We start from the raw sequence: 13,924 nt of genomic DNA, 5'->3' as shown, positions 1-13,924 counted from the left end.
ATCATAATATCAGAACTGTGGTTACAATTTCCTAATAGTTTGGTACAGTAGGGGTATTTTTTTTTTCTCCAGAGACTTTTCTGTCTTTCAATTTATTGATGCTAATATTAATACACAATTAGTACTTTTATTATTCTAAGGTTTAGTGTTTCATTATGATGATTTTTACTTTGTTTATGAGATTCAGACAAAAGCTTATTTGGTCACATTCCCTAAAGTTTCAAGTATGAATTCTATTTCCAGAAAGTATTTATTACAGACACAATAGAATCATATAAGAGTTTGGACTGGAAAGGACCTTAAGAAACTTTCTAGTCCAGCCCATGTGCCATGGGCAGGGACATCTTTCACTAAATCTGACTGCATAAAGCCTCCTCCAACCTGACCTTGAACACTTCCAGGGACGGGACATCTACAACTTCTCTGGCAACCTGTTTCACTGTATCACTACCCATATCATAAGAAATTTCTTCAGTATACCCAAACTAAACCTATCCTCTTTCAGTGAAAAATCATTTTCCCTTGTCCTACCGGTACAGGAGTTGGTTAAATACTTTCTGCACCTTTCTTATAATCATCCCTTCATATATTGAAAGGCTACAATAACATCCCCCTTAAGGTTTTTCTTCTACAGGCAGAACCACCCCACCTCTCTTAGCCTGTCTTCATAGGACAGGAGTTCCAGTACTCTGATTGTTTTTGTAGCCCTACTCTGGACCCTCTCTAAAACATCTTTGACTTTCTTGTTCTGGGGAACCCAGTACAAGGGAAAGTCTTCTTTTAATAAGCAATAATCCCTGGAATATGTAACCAGCATTGAAAACACTTCTTACTGCTCTCATCAGATGCAAAAATGGTAATTTTTAAATTATTCATAAACTTTCTTTCTCCTTGAGGCAATATCTGACCCACAAATATGTAAAGGATGAAAAATGTCTCTCTTAGAGATAAAAGAAATACTGATTTACGCAGCATTAATTTAGTTCCGTTAAATTAATGTTTTAAGTAAGCATTTTACATATTATATCTAGTGCAAAGGACTGATCAAATAGATATGCTTTCTCTAACCTGTCTAGCAAAATAGTAAAATAGGTATACTTGATGAAACTGGTTTTACTGAGGCTTATTTCACAAAAGACATTCAGCATCATGTAAATGACCAAGCTTTGACAAGACAGCTTTGTTGGCCTTGTGCTTAATTAACTCTTTCTATGTCACTTGATTATTTCAGTTAAGGTTGCCCAGTTTTTTTTTCTGCTTTAGAAAAAAACCCCAACCAAACAACTAAAATCCCCAAATAAACAAAAAAAAAATAAAGGAGAACTACATGTGCTTAAGTTGTAAATCCACAAATGAAGCAGATATTTTAGACCCCTTTTCATTTGCCATCCTGTCACATCTGGATTTGAAAACTTTAATTCTTGCTTTAATGAAATCAAGTTATAAAGAGAACAATTTATTTGCTTTATTCCACTTCTCTATTTCCTCTATATAGAGGTTTTGTTGGTGTTTTTTTTTTTAACTTATGACTTTGAAACTACCAGGAACAAATTACACAAAGCAATACATTTTGAAAAAGATTTCAGAACCCCTCTCATTGAAGATATCAGTCATTGTAATACATAATTTTAATAACAATACCTACTAAATACATAGGTTTCTGTTTTCTTATAGTGATTTGCTCTAATGTTTAATATTTCACTTACCTTTTAATCTTGCCAAATCTAACAGCTATTTGAAGGGCTTGACAAGTAAGCGTCAAGGTCACACAATGAAATCCAAGCTACAGCTGTTTCACTAAAAAGAGTCTGCAGAGAAAAAAGAAATTTATGTAAATCTTTCAAAATACTTTCCCCCCTCTTTCTTTTTACACAATGGTTCATATTACAAAATCATTTTATTGTGTACAAAATAGCTAAACTTGGTCAAGATAACATTCCTTCTCTGATGTTAACATGGGTTGATCCATACACTGTGAATGAGTAATTCATGAGGAGAAAAACTTTTCAGAGAGCGAATGGATATTCTAGGGACAGAACTACATAATTTGCATTCCTTACATGTAGTGACTGTTCTGGGAGAATTCATACACATAGACTCATTGCCTCAGTGGAGCAGTGACATTTCCATATGCAAAAGCACAAGGCAAAATTTCAATGATCTTTTTTTCAAACTAGAATAGAGAAAAACAATAGTTGTATATTATTTCTTATTTCTAATCTATGTAATATAGTGTTTTAGTGGTCTAGATGACACTTGCAAACACTTGCATGCAGTCCATTTTCAATGATAAGAGAATGATAGAATTATGATCTGAATTATAAATGGTTTTGGTTGGAAGGGGCTTTTAAAAATCGTCTAGTTATTTCTTGGCAAATTGCTAATTTTTAATTTCTTTTCAAGAATAGAAGTGAAATTTGAGGTTGTTTTTGTGAACAAAAAATGCTTTTGCTCTATAGCAGGGAAGGACCTAGATTTTGGAATGACACAGTAATCACAGAAAGTTATGAATTAAGCTGCCTTTAATGGCTTCTCATCTCTTAGCAGTTGCCTTTCCAGTAAAACAAGTTTCCTTAAGTTAAATAGTCATGCAAACATACCATACATACAACCACACAGAAACCATGAAACACCACTGTCTTCTCTTTAATAAATGTTTTCTAAATTGCAAGGTTTGAAAACTTTTTTGTTGAAAAATGGGAGCATAATGCATAAAATGATCTCATTCCATAAGATGACAACCAATTCAGGGAGAAATGTATTTATTTTCTATCAGCTCAAATCAAGCAAAAATGTTTAGCTGAAATATTACAGCTCAGGCTGCTACCCCCAGTCATAGAACACATCAAGTTTTAATTTTCTTTTTGGGAACTCTTTATACTGACAAACCTGAATTTTTAGTAGATATAAAAATGTACTTCTAAATGTATATCGAAACCATTCCTGTAAATAGGATTTTTAGAGGAAATGTCGCTTCAGAAATTTTTTTTTTGTGAGACAAATATATACCATTCAAACAATAAAGCAAAATCCATAGAGAGAAGTGCTATAACAAAATTTACTGAATGGTCTAGGACTACAGTCAGTCTATTGTGTTCTCTGTGACAGAGTGCTCTAGGTTGACATTTAAAGTCTAGTTAGGATTTTTGTTATACTTAGTAAGAGACAACTTTAGAAAAAAGTCTCAGAGCTTGTTAAAGATGTTTAAGAGATAATGTATAAATTCCAAGTTTCTCAATGAAGACAAAGTCAAAATAAAACCAGCATGGGAGTGTCTCAAAAAAAACTTTATATGTACCAGTACTAATTCAAGCTTATTCATAAAAGAAAGGTTTCCCCTCTAGAACAATCAATTATATATAAGTTCAAGATTTATCACTGAAAAAAGCTATGATTCTTTCTGCATGAAGTTGCATTAAAATCAGAACTCTCCATGTTCTTAAACATATCTCTCTCTGTATGTATGTCTGCATAGAAAAAAAAGTAACAGGTCAGCTTAGGTAAACTGTCTATGTGTCACTTTATCTTCTCAAACTTTAAGGATAATAAATAACTCTATATTCTTTGACTTATAGTATGAAGCTTCCAATGAAAGGATTCAAAGGTTGGGTTTGGGGTTTTTTTAGACACTTAGGAAAACATTTGTATTAGAAATTCACACTATATACAGTATTTATTGGATATGCAAAAAAAGACACATGGTAATATCTTGAAGCAACTCAGAAGTTATAACCAATAGACAAACTAAAAACCGCTGAAAACTACCTTACCACTTTCTTTGTAGTTGAATATTGTGAGTAAAAGATTAGTACTTATAAAGTCAGAGATTACATTGAAGAAAAGTCTTTGAAAATCTCAGGCTGACTCTACTACTGGCTGTAAAAACTTTTGGGAGTCTAAGGAAAGAAAATATATGTTGGAATGAAAAGAATCGTATGTGTGAAGTACAGCCACAGATCGATTGACATTATGAAAATGTTTTCTCTCTAGAAAAAATTGGTAGGTAAAAATAGAGTTTCTGGAAATAGGTTTGTTCAGACTACATGTAAGTTTAGGGAAATACATAACGCAGCACCTACTAGGCCAAGTACTCTTGCAAGAGATGTACAATATTAACAACTTAACCAGAACTGCAGAGAGGATAATGCTAATATTGATGTTCTTTGTTTAGTAATATATAGCTGTCGATCATATGTTAAAAAATTCTAGTTATCCAATACTGAATGATCATCTAAAAATACGATGTTTGATACTAAAATGGTATTCAGAAATAAGCAAGTCAAAGAAGAAAACAGGGACTGTTTAAAGCAATATGCGCACATCACTAGAAGGTTTTTTCTTGCTGTCACTGAACCACTGCTCATCTGGAGACATGATTGCCAGCCACCTGGTTCAGAAATATAGAGACATATGGTACAGTTATTAGTACTGACCCAAAGTTATTGCAGTAAACATATCCCAAATTTGAAAAAAAAGATAAATATTCATTAAAAAGGTAAATAAATATGTTCTATTATAAATTATATTCTATAAATACAAATGTTTTCAGCACCAAATCAAAACCTTCTGAATGCTAAGAGTTCACTATAATTTTGGGAGTTAAGCGTAATATATCTATGAATTTCAGTGATATCCAATAAAATTAAAAGGAAAGGAGAACAGCAAAATGAAAATATAACATCATGCTGATTAGCATTCAAATACAAAATTGGCTAAGGTCTGAATTAGCATAGCCACTTTGCAAATGCAGCTATAAATCTTAATGTGGTCTTCAGTAACAAGCCAAAATCAACGAATGTATTAGAAATGAAATGGTAGACATTGCAATCCTACTGATCAGAAAAGAAAAACCTGGAACTAAATAACGGTTAAAAAACCCCAAACAACTCAGCAGTCTCTTATAACTTATTCCATTCAAAAACCTCATTCCACATTTGTCATTCAGTGTATGAGTGCATTTTACAATAAAAGTTCCCGCAAACAAACAATTTTATTGGAAATGCTTGCAACCTCTGAGAAATCAGTCATTTAAGACTACACATGAATATTATGAGATATATCTTAAACTAAGGTAATGAAAATCACCCAAGATGACATCTCATGTAGTGGAGTGTCTACAGTATCCAGAGAAAGGACAATATTTTTGACATGAATGTTTCCAGTAGAACTAATTGCACTTTAAATGAAATTTCTTGTGTCAATTACAAGTCTCCAAAGAATTCACTATGAAAATAAAAGCTACTTTCAAAATCAAAATACCATAAAAAATTCAGGCATTGATTTGTTGTGGAAAGCTTTGTAACTCATTTTTGAATCATTATTAATAAAATTTTGCAATCAAATCTATTTACTGTTGAAAAAAATGTTATAATTAAAACTCTTCATAGTGTCGTTATCCCATAAGTTTCTTGTATGTTAAAGTACAACTAGAAACCTTAAAAAACTGAGCTCTAAGGTGTTTCAAAGTGAATGAGTTATGCTCTAGTGGAGTATTTATTTTTATGTAAGTATGCAAGCCCAATTAGTTTACGGTATAACCAGTATTCTGCTCTTAAACAGTATTTATATTACGCTTCTACTTGGTTTTGATTTCTATACTTCAAGAAGTAAAATTTTTTTGATTCCTACCAAAAATTTTAGTTACAAGGAGACATGGAAGGTTACAATATGGGATGCGAATTTCCTAATGAGTGGTAGAAACTGAAAAATCCTGTTAAAAATATTACAATCAATTAATTTCTTCAGGAAATCAAAGCTGAAGACAAATGGAACAGTGACCACAAGAAGCGCTGTCTCCAAGGGTCAAATAACGGAAAAGATATGTGCTAACACTCTACTTGTTGACTTTCATGCTAAATGTCCGAAAATTAAGATTATAAGGTGACAGTTATGGACAAAAATCTTTAGAAAAAACTGAAAGATGCTATTATATTATGTGTTATATGTAATTGTAATAAGTTTTTGGCTAACAGCAGTTCCTGATACTGCAAAGAACACCTAGTTTTACAGATAATATCTTCAACTGTGCTTTAATAATGTAGTTAACTAGTCTGAGAAAATGATAAGTAAAATTATGCATCAAGGGGAAGAAAAGTATAAATGTGATCAGTCTAGGCAGTGTAGATAAAATACAGTAAAGATTATGAGCCAACTGCAGGTTTCAAGATATTTGTTTGTAATTATTTGATTTTGGTCCAAATGAAATGAAGCATTATTTTCCTCTCAAACTTCCCATGATGAAAAATATCCTAACTTTTTCCAGTTTCTCCTTCTTCTAGATCTTCCCAAAATACAGGTTTTCCAGGTTAAAGCATAGATCTGCAGCAAGAACCATTGCAAGGATTACCATTCTTCCTTCTGTATAGATCGTTGCCAGCTCAAGTTGCAAAAGCAATCATACCAAACAGTAAGGCATGAACACACGATGGGAGGGTGTAGAAGAGCTAGGCAGACTCTTCTCAGGAGAACCCAAGAGGAATTAGACACAAACTGAATCCATTTAAGTGTGAGAAGAGACTTAATTGTGAGAGTGGTCAAACACTGGAACAGGTTGCCCAGAGAGCTTGTGATGGAGTTACTTGGAGATACTTAAAGCCATGAAGAACCTGCTCTCTAGCTGACTCTGACATGAGCAGTGGGGTTGGACTAGATGATGTCCAAAGATTACTGCCAACCTCAGCTATTCTGTGATTTCATGAAACAGACCTAGAAGCTCTATAACATGGCCAAGTCATCCAAACTGTGGACCTTGTATCCCAGGTTATTATGCTCCCAGGGAGGCAGTTACAATATGCCGCTATTAGGATTCGGTTGCTACAAATAGGGTCTGTGGTGTTTCCATGACTGCTGGATCCAGGGCATAGCTTTCCCACATGGTTTCTTCCAGTCAGGACCCCATAAACACTGAGATTTGCAGCAATGCATCCAGTGGTCCAGGAAGAGTGGTCTGTCTAAATACTATGCTGAATCCAAGTACTCCACAAATCATTTTGAGTGAAATCTTTCAAAGATGCAACCTAGCCAAATCAAACCCTATCCTAAACTCCTAGCCTTATTTTAGTTTAAACTTCAGCTAATGAGGTTTGTGTGGTTTGGCAGAGACAAAACAGGAATAAAACTAGACCATACTTTTTGTAAAACTAGTCAAACCGATAAATATGAAAAAAAAAAAAACAAAACCCAACAACTCGTCTTCAGTGGTTACCTGCACTACCCATTAAAGAGTACTTTAGTACTTAGGGACATTTATTTTAGGATATATATCAGTGAAATGATTTGTTTGATTTATGTTGTCATGCTTGTTTTCAGGAGCCAAAACAAATGTCTAGTATAAGAGTTTCTCAGCCATATAAACAGGTAAATCTCTGTTAAAGAGAAAACTTCATCATAAACTTTTATATTCACTACAAAACCCATAAATGTTTCACAGAAGTTTATGAAAATATGTGTGCTTATATATAACCTGTATTTTTTTGTGTAATGTTTGTGTAAGTAATACATCATCTTATAGGAGATAATTTAGTTTTCAAACTAGATAATTGAAAATATCAAGGACCTAGAATCTTAAATTATACCTGTTTAATGGCCAAACTGCTTGTAACTGACTAGCAATGCAGAGTTCCATATTTTACTTTCACCTCTTCCCTTTTTAATCTGTCCTGATACTCCTTTTCTTGTTAGTGTAACTGCTTAACTTTACATATTTCAGCAAAAGATAACTTAGTCTAATAAGCCCATTACAGGCTCATTAATGTCAGGCCTCTAAGGAAAGATATGTATCACTTGCCTTTCATCATTCTCCTCTCAGTTTCTTTCTTATTCTTCTCCCTCAAAACTCTTCTGTAAAGATCAGAGACAGCATGAGCACTTTATTCATTTGCCATCTGTTGAATGACCCCTACCATTTTTTATACATTTACTTTCCCAACTCTATTACAGATTAGCTTTGTCTTCTATTCTTCACTTATCTTAGAGATATTCTTGTGTTTCATGAAAAGTCCTCAGATAAAATATTTAACTTCTATTAAATATTTCTAATCAACCCATAACTTCCCCATTGTGAAAGCTATGTCAATTTTACCACTCTAATGGGATTTTGAGCCTCAGTCTCCTCCTAAATGCACTTCTCTCTGATTCTGGGAGAATATTTTCAGATTTCCTACAAACAGAAAAATTAGTAAAAATCCTCCTTTTCTTTACAAATTATTTACAGCTGTTCCTATCACACTGTAGCCCAAGAAATATTGCAGGTAGATATTTGGGCATCAAATCTATCTGTCTTAATGTAGGTTATGTCAAATGTATTAAAATGTTAATGTGGTTCACAAAAATAAGAGGTCTCTGAAATCCCCCAAATCAAGATGTTGTAGTTATAATACATTTGCAACATAAATGACCTGTACGCTCTGAGAACAGGTGGACTCTCCTCCTTTTGTGGTTAAGATAAAAGTGCTTAGAGAAGCACAGTGACATCTTGCCTCACTCTATACGGAAATTGTCATAGGCTGAGATGACTGAGTTCCTTTGTCAATTCACTACATTTCATAGTCACAGTCACAGAATCACAGAATTTTTAGGGTTAGAAGGGACCTCTGGAGATCATGTAGTCCAATTCCCCTGCCAAGGCAGGGGCACTTACAGTATATCTCACAGGAACTCATCCAGGTGGGTTTTGAATGCCTCCAGAGGGAGACTCCACTACTTCTCTGGGCAGCCTGTTCCAGTGCTCTGCCCCCTTCAACGTGAAGAACTTCTTCCTCATGTTGAGGTGAAACTTCCTGTGATTTAGTTTATGGTCATTCCTCCTTGTCCTGTTGCTGGGCACCACTGAAAAGAGTCCGGCACCATCCTCTTGAAACCTTCCTTTGAGATATTGATATGCATTAATGAGATCCTCTCTCAGTCTTCTCTTCTCCGGAAAAAATAGGCCCAGCTCCTGCAGTGCCTCCTCATGGGAGAGATACTCCAGACCACTCATCATCTTTGTGGTCCTCCACTGGACCCTCTGCAGTAGCTCCTCATGTTTCTTGTACTGAAGAACCCAGAACTGGACACAGTAGTCCAGATGTGGCCTCTCTAGGGCTGAATAGAGGGGTGGGATCACCGCCCTTGACCTGCTGGTCACACTCTTCTCAGTGCACTGCAGGATACCATTGGCCCATCTGGACACAAGGGCACGTTACTTGGCTCATGGTTAACTTGTCATCCACCAAGATTCCCAGGTCTTTCTCCAGAGAACTGCTCTCTAGTAGGTTCTCCAGAGAACTGCTCTCTCCCCCAAACTGTACTGGTATTTGAGGTTGTTCTTCCCCAGGTGCAGTACCTTCCACTTGCCCTTGTTGAACCTCATAGGTTTCTCTCACCCAACTACCAAAGTCCTGCTGAATGGCAGCACAACCTTCAGGTGTATCAGCCACGCCCTTCCTCCGTGCCCACCCCTGCCCCTCCTGCCCCGTTTTGTATCATCAACAGACTTACTGAGGTTACATTCTATCTCTTCCATCCAGGTCAGTGATAAAGAAGTTGAATAAGGTTGGACCCAGTATTTACCCCTTGGAAACACCACTGACTACAGGCCTCCAAGTGGATTCTATGCTGATGTGTATTCTGAGCAGTACATACAGCTAGATTGTTTATTTACTTCTGACATCTTTATATCATATTACCTTTATATGCAAAAGGATGGTCCTATAATTCAGCTCGGAGTTCAGTGTTATCTTTATTTCAATGTATTTCCACATCTTAAGCTCACCTAAATGATACACAATGTCCGAATGGAACACAGAGAACAAGGCTGATAAAAGGTATTCATATATCAAAAACTCTACTTCAGCCACCAGCATGTTCATCAGAGATGACAATACTTTTTTTAGTAGTGGCTCTCAGGAACTCTAGATGCTCATTAGAAATGCAGTGCTGAATGACAACTGTATAAAGAAAGAAAAAGGTCACCTCATTGTTACTTGGTTGTCCATGTTGCATCAGCAATGCTAACATATCTTTCATCAAACAAATTGCCAGTCAGCAACAGTAAAACATTTATCTATATCCACACTCTTGATTAGCTATATTAGATTATTGAATTACATTAAAATATAATATAAAGATGCAAATCAAAACAAGAAATAAAAATTATGTACATAGAAAAATACATTTTTTCAGGTTTTGTATATGAAGTCTTTTGTAACTTTAAAAATTAACCTTAGAAGAACATATGAAAATCTTTTACTGAAAAGAGAGAACTTAAGAGATGTAATTTATTCAAGAAATAGTGAAATAGGGTTTAATATAATTAGAGAAAAAGTAACTAGTTACCCACAACAGTAAAAGACTGAATTTGGTATTAAATAAGAGTCCTTCTGTACATTACTATTCTGATATTTATTAAAGAGTTTGATTTGTTTTGTAAGCAAACAAAAGACAAAGGTCCTCACCAGCAAAATCTAAGATCTTATGTCCCAAAACACTGACAACTCTGGATGGGTCTTAGAACTGGGACATATGGTTCAAAAGAGATCTTACAATATGATTCTTCACTGTAACGCGAAACCAAAACAAAATCCCTCCTCTGCCACGTACTTGCTAAAGAAAGTCAATACTGCAGGCTGGCAATGTAATGTGAGTTTCCTGTCTTTTAATTATTCACACTGAGTAACTGAGCTTAGTAAGCCTGTAGAAAGCTTATGCACTATTGCGTGTTCAGAGTCAGATAATTTTTTATAATGATCTATAGTTAACAATGTTTTTAGCTGTTTCATGGTCCTATGCCTAATGCAGCACAGACTAATTCAAGGAAAACAACAGAGAAATATCTGGAATAACCTGACGCAAGTTAGAATAATTTACAATCAAGTATTGTACTAGTACAATACTTTTTGCACCAAAATAATTTGACTAATTACTAAGTCCTGGGAAACAGCTTGAGCTCAGACATTTTAAGTTTTTAATCTCTGATTCATTTTCTCTCTAAGGGCCAACTCCTTTTTTCCGGGAGTTAAATATTGTCTTAATTTTACCATTACTTTATTAGAAGGACTTAGATACTTAAAGAGCAGAAAAAAATATTGCTTGAATTAAGTGATTAGCTTTAAGTAGCAATTTTTAAGTACCAGTTTGAAGAAGAATAAAAAAAAATAAAGGGGAAAAAATCAATAAAGAGGTACTTAGGCCATCAAAATATAAATATTCAGTAAGGTGTTTTTCCCCTCATTGAGTTACCTGAGGAAATCTATTCATAAGGATCTTCATATAAAGAATTCTAAATATCCTTTGAAGAAAGTCAGTCATGCATACTTGACAAGCTGGTTGTCATTCAACAACAAGTAAACAGGATGCTTTATGCATAAACATTGACATATAATGAAAATAGATCGCTGAAATATCATGCTGAAAAATTTCCATTAACCTAGAAATCTATACAGCACTGTAATGAAACAAGTAAACAAAATCTTAAGCAGTTGTTTTTGTAAACATCAGTTACAGATCTCAGACTATTTAACAAAACAATAACTAAAAAGGAAAGACTAAAGAATCCACGCTATTCACTTTGTTATATAGCCCGTGAGATGTGAAATTAGAGAAAATGGGACATGACAAAAAACAATGATACCAGAACAAAACTAAATTCAGTGACTTTTCTGGGAAAACTAAAAAGGATATCAAGTTGTTAAAGGACAGAGAGTGTTTGTATCTTAAATCTTAGATAAACCTCAATAATTATTTCAATACTAGTTAAATATTCATCACTTGAAACATTTGTTTGCTCATATCTTCATGTCCTAAATTATATGAAAGACAGAATTTTCTATTTGTTAGAAATCAAAACAAACCTGAAAGTCTTTGGAAGAACTCTGAATATCATACTCTGAATAATATCACAAGTCCTTCTGTTTTTAGAATAAGTATATATGCTAGGTAAGGATAAATTCTTGACATTCAAATCCCCATAAATATATAAGGTAATAATCTTAATGTTACTATTTTTTCTTCAAAATCAAGATCTAGCTATATTTAATTTTTCAGGTTTTCATGTTGCTGGAAACATTTTACATTTTAAACTAATCCAAGAGCAGGTAAAGGAAAAAAAAAACATACAGAAAAACAAAAACCAACAAACCAACCAAAAATATGTTCTCCAACATGTAGATGTGTATGGGGGTTTTTAAGTGACAAAATAAAAAATTATTAAAGGTTTTATCTAAGTATAATTATAATTTATCTTAACATTTGTATGTAGAAGAATATACATATAAAAAGATCATCTAAACAGAGTTATGTTTAAAAAGATTGAGACAAGAAGCAAAATGTTTGATTTTTCATCAAATTCTTGATATCTATATGTGACTTTTTCCAAACAAAAATACTATTAATGAAAGCTTCTTTTTGCTATGTTTAGAATAATTTCAAAGCTGTGAAGCTTCATAAACTCAAAGTCACTGTTAGATTACCAGAAGCCAACACCTCTTATGAATATTTCTCTTTTGTGTGTTGACTTTTTGGATAGTCTGTCTTCAGTGTTTTAATTTAAGTCAGTTATGAATACACTGTGAATAAAGTATCATATCTGAAATTTGAATGAATTGACCCTTAAAGCTTTGATAAAATCCATATCACAATTTGGTTAGTTCTCACAGTTTACTAAATCTTGGATTTCTGTCAAAAATCTTAGGGCTGATAAGTTGAGGGAGTGCAGGCTAATCATAAAGCTGAAACCAGAAACACAGTTCCAAATTTTTGAAACTTCTTTATATCAGAGAAAAATTTTCAGTAGTGTACTCCTGGTTTGGGCTCACATGTTCTCTTGTCATCATGTGCTGCAGTAGGATCTGGAGGTAAAAAATGTGCAGTGCATCCTGCAGCTTCCCAAAAGGCATGCAACATCATGCTAATTTGGTTTCAAGGTAATTTTTCATTATTGTATCAAAAAATAATGACTTTTATGTTCATCCATACTGAGAAAACAAAATATTATTTTTTTAAAAATCTGTATTTGTTAAACTAAAAATAATAAAAAGCGAAAGACTTGACATAAGCATATATCACCAGATGTGGAGATGTTTAATAGCAGAGAGGGTTGAGCCATTCCATCGGCTCCATCTTGTAGAGAGGCACTCTTTGAAAGTGTTTCAAGACATAATGCAATCTTGTCCATGTGAATCTGCTTTACAAGATATTAGAAATCCAAAACTGCAGTTTGTGGCAATAAGAAGGGGATATGGATTCCCCTCATGATTCTACAGACTGTTTCCCAGGTGAACTGTTTGGACAGGACTCTTGAAGGACAATTCACTGAGTAGTGATGACCATGTTCAATACAGAGTATAGCAATGACCTGTCTTCAGGAGCCAGGTATGGTGAAGACCTAGTTTAAGCTGCTGCTGAGATTATAGAAAAAAAAGAAGACATATCAATTTGTGAGTCCTGAGAACGCCACTCTGTAGAAAGAGTGTAGTGTCAGGAGGATTTAACAGTTTTTTCAAATATCTCAACCAAACCTATGCATACACAAAATGGAAGGCTAGTCTAAAGACTCAGTTCAGCCTATAGCTACTTTTCACAAATCTGTATCTCCTTTTTCCTTAAAATAAAATAAAACCCCACCCTTATTTCTGAAGTGTCTAAAACCTAATCTTAAACCTCTTAAACTGTCTTAAGTCTTTCACATTGTTCTTCATGTGTGAAACCACTGAAATAGCAGTCCAGAGGTACTAGAATGGTCCAGAAAAAAACCACAGCAGTCCTGAGAATGATTTTGGAATGATTTTGAACACCTGTTTTCTCACAGACTACAGTTTGGTGAAAAAAAAAGATTCATCATGTACACTGTATGTTTCTGAGTGACTTGGGAATAGAGCAGTAGTCTGTCATTATCTAGACTGGTAGATTTTTGAACCTTATTGCATTCAGTGATTGATTCCAGTCACAA

The 13,924-nt window shown here is 34.1% G+C and overlaps 1 protein-coding gene across 1 annotated transcript in view; it reads right to left on the bottom strand.

Moving 5' to 3' along the window:
* Positions 1 to 13,924, bottom strand: part of MGAT4C (MGAT4 family member C) — a 323,806-nt gene that overhangs the window by 234,211 nt on the left and 75,671 nt on the right. Inside the window, exon 2 of the mRNA XM_027663574.1 lies at positions 1,707 to 1,808. The gene's annotated coding sequence lies outside the window, so the exon portion shown is untranslated. The remainder of the gene's footprint in view (positions 1 to 1,706; positions 1,809 to 13,924) is intronic.

The sequence above is a fragment of the Corapipo altera genome, unplaced genomic scaffold (genome assembly GCF_003945725.1).
Source record: "Corapipo altera isolate COAL_440 unplaced genomic scaffold, ASM394572v1 1, whole genome shotgun sequence".
NCBI classification, from domain to species: Eukaryota; Metazoa; Chordata; class Aves; order Passeriformes; family Pipridae; genus Corapipo; species Corapipo altera.
The sequence above is the reverse complement of the archived record's forward strand: the minus strand, read 5'-3'. Positions and strand labels throughout refer to the sequence as shown.